At 50.1% G+C, this 9,675-nt stretch overlaps 1 protein-coding gene across 2 annotated transcripts in view; it reads right to left on the bottom strand.

Moving 5' to 3' along the window:
- Positions 1-9,675, bottom strand: part of RASGEF1A (RasGEF domain family member 1A) — a 105,865-nt gene that overhangs the window by 86,971 nt on the left and 9,219 nt on the right. Inside the window, exon 1 of one of the 2 annotated variants that reach the window (XM_057530982.1) lies at positions 2,065-2,131. The exons of the other annotated variant lie outside the window; for it this stretch is intronic. The gene's annotated coding sequence lies outside the window, so the exon portion shown is untranslated. Of the gene's footprint in view, positions 1-2,064; positions 2,132-9,675 lie in introns of those variants that run through there. 2 annotated transcript variants of the gene reach the window in all.

Here is a 9,675-nt window from a genome sequence, read left to right on the forward strand (position 1 = left end):
GCAACATGCCGCTTGAGCACAGGGTTCTGTGGTTAAAAACCAAAGATCAACCAAAGCTATTCCAGTCCTGCCCGTTTGGCCCATTATTCACAGATGCGGAAACAGGTGGGCTCAGGGGCCCTCAGGCTACACCTGATCATCCCAGCCTCTAACTGCTCTCCTCTGGAGGACCCAGGAGACGGACTAAGGGCTCTGTCCCTCGTCTGGCCAGCTGCAGGGGGGCCACTTGTGCTGGGGATGCCCTTCCCCCTCAGCCTGGGCCCACCAGCCCCTGGCCTCACTCGGGTCGACCCAGCACAAACGCTGGTGGTGCCGGTATTTCTCCCTCCTCCCCCTCCCCCTCCTCCTCCTGCGGTTGCTAAGTTACACCAAAAAACCCCTCTGCTCTGTGTGAACTGTTCCATTTCCACGATTTGCCAGGTGGAAGGAAGCCATCAGGCTGGCAGTTCAAGGATGCCTCCCAGAGAAAAACAAACTTGTTGTCTGGCTCTCTGGCCCCCATGACATACCTGGGGACAGGGACACCTGCTGTGCTCCCAAACGTGGGAGCCATGGGCTGGAGCGCACAGCCACCCTGGGAGGGTGTCAGCATGTGGGCCCACACTGCTCGCTCTTCTCAGGGGTAGGGCTTGCAGATTCTGCTGCTAACCCCACCCAGGCCCATGACCCCAGAGGGCTGCTGGTCACTCTGACACATGTCCTTAAGAACAAAGAAAGGCTGGAGGGGCAGAAAACCTAACCCCGTGCCCCAAGCCAAGCCCTCCACTTCCCCCCACTCTGAATCCCCTCCTCCTATTCTGGGTTGGGGTCCTGAGGTTCCATTGCAAAGTGTCCCTGGATGTCAGCGGAAATGCCCTCATAATGAAACCATGGTGTCATTCTACAGATAGGGAAACTGAGTCTCGGAGGAGCCTGCAGCCTGCCCACAGCTCAAAAGTCAAGACCTGTGGCCTCCCTACTCCCTAGTTTTCTGCTCACAACAGGAGCTGCTGCTTTGCTCTCTGCCCTCCTATCTGGGCAGGGAAGGGCCTGGACCCAGGCTAGGCTGGGCTGGGCCAGACTGTGTCCAGAGGGAGGTGGGAGACCCCTGAGGGGCAGACCAGACCACTGCCTCTGCGAGTTACCCCTGCATGCCAGCCGGACTCTGCACGTCCTGGGCTCCCAGGGCAGGTGGCCATCTGGGTCCTTCCATTGCTCAGGAGGGTGGGAGAAGCATGACAGCAGTGGGGAGGGTGAACCTGACGGGGCTCCCGTTTCCAAGCAGGGAAGAAGGGTGCTCCATCCACTACCACATCTCAGCCCCAGGCCGCTCCCAAGAGGCAGGCAGCCTCCCTGTAAATATCCACCAGTTCCAGCGCTCAGAAGCAGCTAGAGATGCAGGGGGCAAGGGGCCTGCTGCTCGTCTCCCCCCTCACATGCGCAGACCAGAACTAGCTGCACCTGCCCCAGGTTCTGTTTCCAGCAGGGAGGGCCCGGGGCAGAGAGAGCATGGTCCTTCAAATGACCCTTGCCCACGGTGCAGACAAGGACATCTCGCCCTGGCCCTGGCCGGCTCCCCTCAAATGCTGAGCTCACGCCCCAATTCCTCGCCACACAGCAAGGGCGTGAGATGCCACCTCGGGGCCCAGAATGCAGGCAAGCAAATGGAAACTTCCAACTGCGCAGCCCTAGCGCCTCAGATTTCCCAGCCCCCCTCCTCCACACCAGACCCGGGGCAGGGGACCCGCCGGCGGGTGTCCACGCCAGCCTGCCGAGTGCGCTCCTGCCACGCCCAGGCTGAGACCACCCGCTGCCCCGCAGGGCCTGGGGACTGGGAGGTCCTGACACTGTCCAGCCCGAGGCGGAGTTCTGGGCAACTCCGCACTGGGCTCCCGCACTCCCTCTTCCAAGCGCGCCCCACGACCCGCGCCGGGAGCCCGCGCCCCGGCCCCACGACGGCCGCGCCAGGCGGGACCCTGGGCCCGCGTACGCCCCGCCCTGCCCGCGCCGGCGAGCGGAGGGGACGGCCCGCAAGAGGGAGGGAGGGACGGACAGAGGGACTGAGGACCGGCGGCCGCTGCCTACCTCGGTCCGGGCCAGCGTAGCTCCCGCGCAGCCCTTGCGCCGCAGTCTGGCCCACAGCAGCGCGCGGCCGGCGCCGGCGGCGGCTCATGCTCTGCACCCGGGCCCGCGGCACCCGCCCACCCGCGGCCGCCCCCGCGCTGCGCCAGCTGCGGGCAGAGCGGCTCCCTCCGCAGCCGGCGCCGGGGAGCGCGAGCGAGCGAACGCGGAGCGAGCACGGAACGGGCACGGATCGGGCACGAAGCGGGCGGGCGCGAGAGCGCGTGGAGCGGGCGGGCGCGGGGCGAGGGTGCGGGGCGGGCGCCGAGAGAGGGAGGGCGCGGGGTGAGGAAGGGCGCAGGGCGGTCGCGTGGAGAGCGAAAGTGCAGGACGAAGGTGCAAGGACAGGTAGAACGCGTGTCCAGGGCGCAGGGCGCCGGGCGGGGGCAGGGGTTGGGGGCGAAGAGGGAGGGCGCGGGGAGAGACGAGGCCAGCCTTTCATTTTTTTTTTTTTTTTTTAATTTATTTATTATTTATTTATTATTTATTTTTGGCTGTGTTGGGTCTTCGTTTCTGTGCCAGGGCTTTCTCCAGTTGCGGCAAGTGGGGGCCACTCTTCATCGCGGTGCGCGGGCCTCTCACTGTCGCGGCCTCTCTTGTTGCGGAGCACAGGCTCCAGACGCGCAGGCTCAGTAGTTGTGGCTTACGGGCCTAGTTGCTCCGTGGCATGTGGGATCTTCCCAGACCAGGGCTCAAACCCATGTCCCCTGCACTGGCAGGCAGATTCTCAACCACTGCGCCACCAGGGAAGCCCCAGCCTTTCATTTTTAAAAGGATAAGGCAACAAACACCCCAAAAGGTGACGTGGCCGCCTCTTGTAAAAGACCGTTTGGGGATTCTCAGAGAGCTGCCCAAATTTTTATCATCCGCATCTGACAGTGAAAGCGCTTCCGTGGGCAAACCTGGTCTCTTCGGTTATTCCCTTCAACCATCACAACCACGCTATATGGTTGGTGTTGGTTTTGTCGCCACTGGGCAGATGAGTAAACATATACACGGTCAGGGAAGCGAAGTGACCCTGCAGGATCTCAGAGCTGGTAAGTGGCAGAGCGAGAGTCCAAAACCATCTTGAGATTCCATAGTCCCCATTTTTCCAAAACCACTAAGAGGATGATGATCCAGGTCTTCTGGCTCCCAGAGAAGCCTCCTGTCTCTCTGAAGGGATATCCCTGTTCTCTGGCAACAACCAGAGGGTGGGGGAGGAGGGGGGTCAGGAGGGACTCAGACTCAGGTGAATATGGAAGAGGTCTGGGGCCAGGAAGGGGCGGAGGGGTCTGGGTGAAGGAATGGGAAGGTGCCCCTTAACACGGCTTGGAGAAGCTGAGGACTTTTTTTTTTTTTTTTTAAGTCATAAGCAAATGGCTGTATTTTTTCTTTTTTTTTTATTTATTTATTTATTTAGTTATTTTTGGCTGTGTTGGGTCTTTGTTTCTGTGCCAGGGCTTTCTCTAGCTGCGTTGAGCGGGGGCCACTCTTCATCGCGGTGCGCGGGCCTCTCACTGTCGCGGCCTCTCTTGTTGCAGAGCACAGGCTCCAGACGCGCAGGCTCAGTAGTTGTGGCTCACGGGCCCAGTTGCTCCGCGGCATGTGGGATCTTCCCAGACCAGGGCTTGAACCCGTGTCCCCTGCATTGGCAGGCAGACTCTCAACCACTGCGCCACCAGGGAAGCCCCTGAGGACCTTTTTTATTCATTCATTCAGTACGTGTTTATTGAGCACCTACTGTGCCATTCTGGGCACTGGGGTACAGGTGTGAATGTCCCTGTCTGGTTGAAATTTGCATTTTTTGGGGGGGTACATGTTCATGCAGTCAAAACATGGGGGCGGGGGTTGGTGGGGTTTTTTTAAATATTTATTTATTTTATTTATTTTGGCTGCTCCAGGTCTTAGTTGGGGCACAGGGGATCTTTGTTGCGGCATGCAGGCTCTTAGTTGTGGCATGCATGCAGGATCTAGTTCCCTGACCAGGGATCAAACCCGGGCCCCCTGCATTGGGAGCACAGAGTCTTACCCACTGGACCAGCAGGGAAGTCCCCTGAAGTTTGCATTTTTGAGGGAAGCAGGCAGTAAATAAAAACACGAGTAAATATTTCATATGTCAGATGATGCAGATGCTCTGGAGAAAAGCATGGCAGGGAGAGGGCACAGGAGTGCAATTTATGGAGTTATTTTGACTTTGGTCAGGGAAGTCTTCCCTGAAAGGGTGACATTTGAGAAAAGACCTAACTGACGCAAGCCATGCTGAATCTGAAAGATGAACATTTGATGCAAAGGCAACAGGAAGTGCAAGGGCCCTGAAATGGGAGTATGCCTTGGTCATGGGCAAGCAATAAGGAGGAGGTCAGAGTGGTATGAAAATGAGTGAGAGTGTGGTGGACAGTGAGATTCCAGGGGGTGCCAGGGCGACCAGATCAGGAAGAGCCTGGCTGGCCATTGGCGCATTGTGACTTTGACTCAGAGGGAGCAACAAAAGCTTGTGGAGGCTTTTGCACAGTAATGTTATGGTCTGACTCCTTTTTTTAAAAAAAACATTTCATTATGGAAAATTGCAAACATTTACAAAAGTAGGCCCTAAGAAGGTATAATAAACCCAATGTTGGGCTTCAACAATTATCAATACATGGCCAACTTTGTTGCACCTATACCCTCACCCACCACTCCCTATATAATTTAAGTGAACACTGACAGCTTTTTATATAACACAAATATATTTATACATAGATGATAGTACACAAATCATAAATTTGTGCTTGATAGATTTTCAATGAGAATACTAATAACCATCTGTACCTTGATTTTTATTGTGGGAAGGTTTTAAATCACAGAATCATTTTCTTTAATAGATAGAGGACCATGCAGATTATCCACTTCTTCCTATGTCACTTTGGTAAATTGTGTTTTTGAAATATTTTTCCATTTTGTCTAAATTTTCATATTTATTGACATGTTATTCATAACATCCTCATATTATCCCTCAGATGTCTGTAGAATCTGTAGTGATGTCCCACTTTTCATTCTGATATTGGGGCTCTTTGTGTTTTCTCTTTCTTTCCTTGATCAGTCTTGCTGGAGTTTGTCAATTTTATAATTTTTTTCCAAAGAAGCAACTTTCAGCTTTGTTGAGTTTTCTCTATTGTGCCCTGTATTTCATTGATCTCTGTTCTTAGTTTTATTGTGTCTATATTTCTACTTTTGGAGGGATATTTATTGTCCTTTTTGTTTGTTTCTTAAGTTGGAAGCTAGGCTTATTGATTTTTGACTATATTCATTTAAAGCTATAAGTTTCCTTTTAAGGAAAGGAAATTAAGACGGCTTTACCGTCTCTCACAAGTTTTAAGTGTTTTTTTAATTATCATTTAGCTCAAGATATTTAAATTTCCATTTTGATTTCTCTTTTGGCCCATGAGTTATGTAGAAGGGTGTTACTTAGTTTCCAAATATTAGGGGATTTTCTAGTTATCTTCCTGTTACTGAGTTCCAATTTAATTATACAAAAGGATATACTCTGAATTATTTCAATTATATAAAATCTGCTATACATTCTTTATGACCCAGAATATGTTCTGTTTTGGTAAATGTCCCATATGCCCTTGAAAAGAATGAAAATTCTGTATGTTCAGTTAGGTCAGGTTGGTTAGTCAAGTCCAAATCTATATTGCTACTGAATTGTATCTTGTATTCTTTCAGTTCCTGAGGCAAACTGGAAACAACCCAAAAGTTCTTCAATGAGTGAACAGAATAACTGTGATACCTCCACGTAGTGGGATACTACTCAGCAACAACATGCTCAAAGGGATCCAAACTGCATGATTCCATGTATATGACATTTATATGACATTCTAGAAAAGGCAAAAGTGCAGAGATGGAGAACAGATCAGTGGTCCCCAGGGGTTGGTGGGGTGGGGGGGAGGGGAGGGTTGACTACAGCATGAGGAACATTTTAGGAGCCATGAAGTGTACCTGTATCTTGATTTGTGGCGGTGATCACATGACTCTATGCATTTGTCAAGACTTAAAGTAACTGCACACCAAAAAGAGTGAATTTTACTATATGTAAATTTAAAAATAATTTTCAATCTCCAATATAATTACAGCCTTCTGTGACTACCTGGTCATCTCTTTTTGTTGCGATGTTGTCCACAAGTTTCTGATTTTCCCTTCCTTTTTGCTACATCCATTATTATGGGGGGAATCAGGATGATCCATTACTGCCAATGAACATAGCATTGCCACTGTTGCCACGAAGATGAAGTCTACAGGATGCACAGGAGAAGTAGAGGGAGAGGTTAAAAGGCTGTTGCAATAGTTAGATGATGGATGATGGTGACAGACCAGGAGAGTCTAATGGAGCTAATGGTGCTAACGGTGCTAAGCGTCTGCAACTGGACACGTACTGCAGATGGAGCCAAAAGTGCCTGGGTCGGAGAAAAGGGAGGAGCCAAAAATCCTTTTGCCCCAGTCACTCCTGCTGCGCCCCTTACCCATGCTGGGGAGCGTGTCCTGAGGTGCCTCTGCATAGGGGGACACTGGTAGTGCTTTGAATGTTGCTTTATTTGGGCTGGCTTTGGGATAGAGGGATTTCTGCAGGTTGTGGGAACTAGAAGATATATGTCTGTGACAGTTCAGCCACTGTTGCACCCAGACATTGTCTTGCCTCAAACGTGCCCCTTTAAGACCTCTCATCACCATGACTGCACTGGCTTACAGCTTTTTACTTCCATGGAGTCCAGTTCATTGACTACACGGGGTGCTCTGGATCTGTCATTCCCCACCCAAACCAGATCTTCCCAGGATTTCCGCTCTCTTCCTCCTGACTTCACTTGCCTCCCGTTTCAGCCTTGTTTCCATAGAACAGGTTTTCAATTGTTCCCTTGCCAAAATGATAGATTTCCTTGCTCGTTTTACCTTCATGTCTCCCACCTGGCAAAACTCCGTTGAGAGATGAATCCAAATCTGCCTTCTCCAGATGTACCCTCAGGTATCTAAGTGCTGCCAGACGCAATCATACAGCCCTGCTATCACTCTGAATTCACAATAAATTCATCAGTGGAACTGAGGACTCAAGACTACTCAGTCATCCTCCTATGGTTCTTTTTCTCCTCTTCTTAACTGTGAAATATGTCAGACATACAGAAGACTGTATGAAATGTATATGTATAGTTTCGAGAATAATCACAATGAGAAAACCCACAGGGCAGAGTTCCCTGGTGGCCTAGTGGTTAGGATTCGGCACTTTCACTGCAGAGGCCCCGGTTCAATCCCTGGTCGGGGAACCATCCTGCATGCCACGCAGTGCAGCCAAAATACAAAAGTACAAAAATAAATAAATAGGTAGATAAATAAAAGAAGAGTTGTGTATATGTGCTATCTCTCATTTCTCTCATTCTCTCTTAAACCCATTCCAATTAACCCTCATAACTCCACTAAGACACAAGGTCACAAGTGACCACCACATTCCTATAGTCGTTTTTCAGTCCGTGAATCACTTGATCTATCAGCATTTGGCAATCAATCACTATATCTTCTTTCAAACACTTCTGAGCTTCTAAGACACCACACCTGACTGCTGTTCTGCCTACTTTTCTGACTGCTTCTCTTAATCTGTTGCAGGTCCTTCTTAAAAAAAAAAAAGAATACCCATGGAATCAGGACTTAGGCTAAGAAATAGGACATTGCCAGTACATGAGAAGCCGTCGCCTTTGTGTCCTCCCCAGTTTTCCCTCATCCCCTCTCCCTACCACCTCCCTCCCAGAGGTAACTGTTAGCCTGATATTTATTCCCATGCCTTTATTTAAACTTTCACCCCTAGATATGTATGCCTGTCTTTGAACTTTTGTGAATGGAATCATACTGTATATTTTCTACTGTTACTTGCTTGCATCATCAATATTATGTTTGGGATCTTCCCCCATGTTGATGAGTATAGTTTATTCATGTTTACTGTTGTTTGGTATTCTGTTATATTTATGTGGTCTACTATTAGTAGACATTTGGGGAGCTGACATTTTTGCTATTATTCTGGACAAATATTTCTTGAGCACCTACTACGTGCCAGGTACTACTTTAGGCATTGGGATAGAACAGTGATCAAAACTGATAAAATCCCTTCCCCCGTGGGTATTCTAGGCATGGAAAACTACAGTAAATAGAAAAAAATAGATAAGTTATGTTGTATGTTAAAAGATGAGAAGTCCTAATTAGGAACAAAAGCAGGGAAAGAGATGGAAAGTACCAGGATGGGAGGTTGCAATGGAGCTTCTACGGTATTCGCCACTGAGTTGACATCTAAGCCAAGACATGTGGCCATCTAAGGTGAGGAGTTCCAGCAGGGGGAGGAGCAGTGCAGCAGTCTCAAGGCAGGACCATGCAGAAGGGTCTGTGCAATGCAGTTCTCTCACTAACTGCCTTGAGTTAGGCCAAACTTCACAAGTTAAGGGCATATGCCCCACAAGACTGCCCTCACTTCAGACACCCACCCCAAGCTCAGGGGTCCCCAGGCCACCCACGCTTCTGACCAACTGGTTACACGTATGGAGGTTCCCCCTACTCCCTCAAGTTCCAGAATTCACTAAAAGAACTCACAGAACTCAGGTAAGCACTGTACTCAGGATTACAATCTTACCATAACAAAAAGGATTCAAGGGACTTCCCTGGTGGCGCAATGGCTAAGAATCTGCCTGCCAATGCAGAGGACATGGGTTCGAGCCCTGGTCCGGGAAGATCCCACATGCCACGGAGCAACTAAGCCCATGTGCCACAACTACTGAGCCCATGCACCACAACTACTGAAGCCCACGTGCCTAGAGCCCGTGCTCCGCAACAAGAGAAGCCACCGAAGTGAGAAGCACGGGCACCGCAACAAAGAGTAGCCCCCACTCGCTGCAACTAGAGAAAGCCCACACGCAGCAACGAAGACCAAACGCAGCCAAAAATAAATAAATAAAATAAATAAAACTTTAAAAAAAAAAAAAAAGGATTCAAATCAGGAGAAAGAGTCTCATAGGGCAAGATTTGGGAGGATCCCTAACACAAAGCTTCCATGTCTCTTCCCCACAGTCAGGATGCGTCACCCTCCTGGCATAGAGTGTTGTTAACCAGGGAAGTTACCCTGAGCTTTTGTGTCCAGAGTTTTATTTCTGTGTCCAGGGTTTCATTATGTAGGCATGATTAAATCATCCATTGCCCATGTAGTTCAATCTCCAGCCCCTTCACCTTCCCCCAGAAGATGGGCTGATGTCACATGACTCAAAGCCCCACCCCCTCTTATCACATGGTCTTTCAGGCATGACCAACCCCCATCCTGAGTCACCTCATTAGCATAAACTCACGTGTGGTCTGAGGGCCCACCAGGAACAACAAGACACTTCTATCACTCAGGAAATTCCAAGGATTTAGGAGCTCCCTCCCAGGAAGCAGGGACAAAGTCCAGCCAAATTCATCATACAACATCCCATGTGTCTGGAGAAGAGTAAGCATGGCCAAAAATAAAAGGAGATGAGGGACTTCCCTGGTGGTGCAGTGGTTAAGAATCCGCCTGCCAATGCAGGGGATGCGGCTTCAATCCCTGGTCTGGGA

This window comes from Balaenoptera acutorostrata, chromosome 16, assembly GCF_949987535.1.
Source record: "Balaenoptera acutorostrata chromosome 16, mBalAcu1.1, whole genome shotgun sequence".
In the NCBI taxonomy this organism is placed as follows: Eukaryota; Metazoa; Chordata; class Mammalia; order Artiodactyla; family Balaenopteridae; genus Balaenoptera; species Balaenoptera acutorostrata.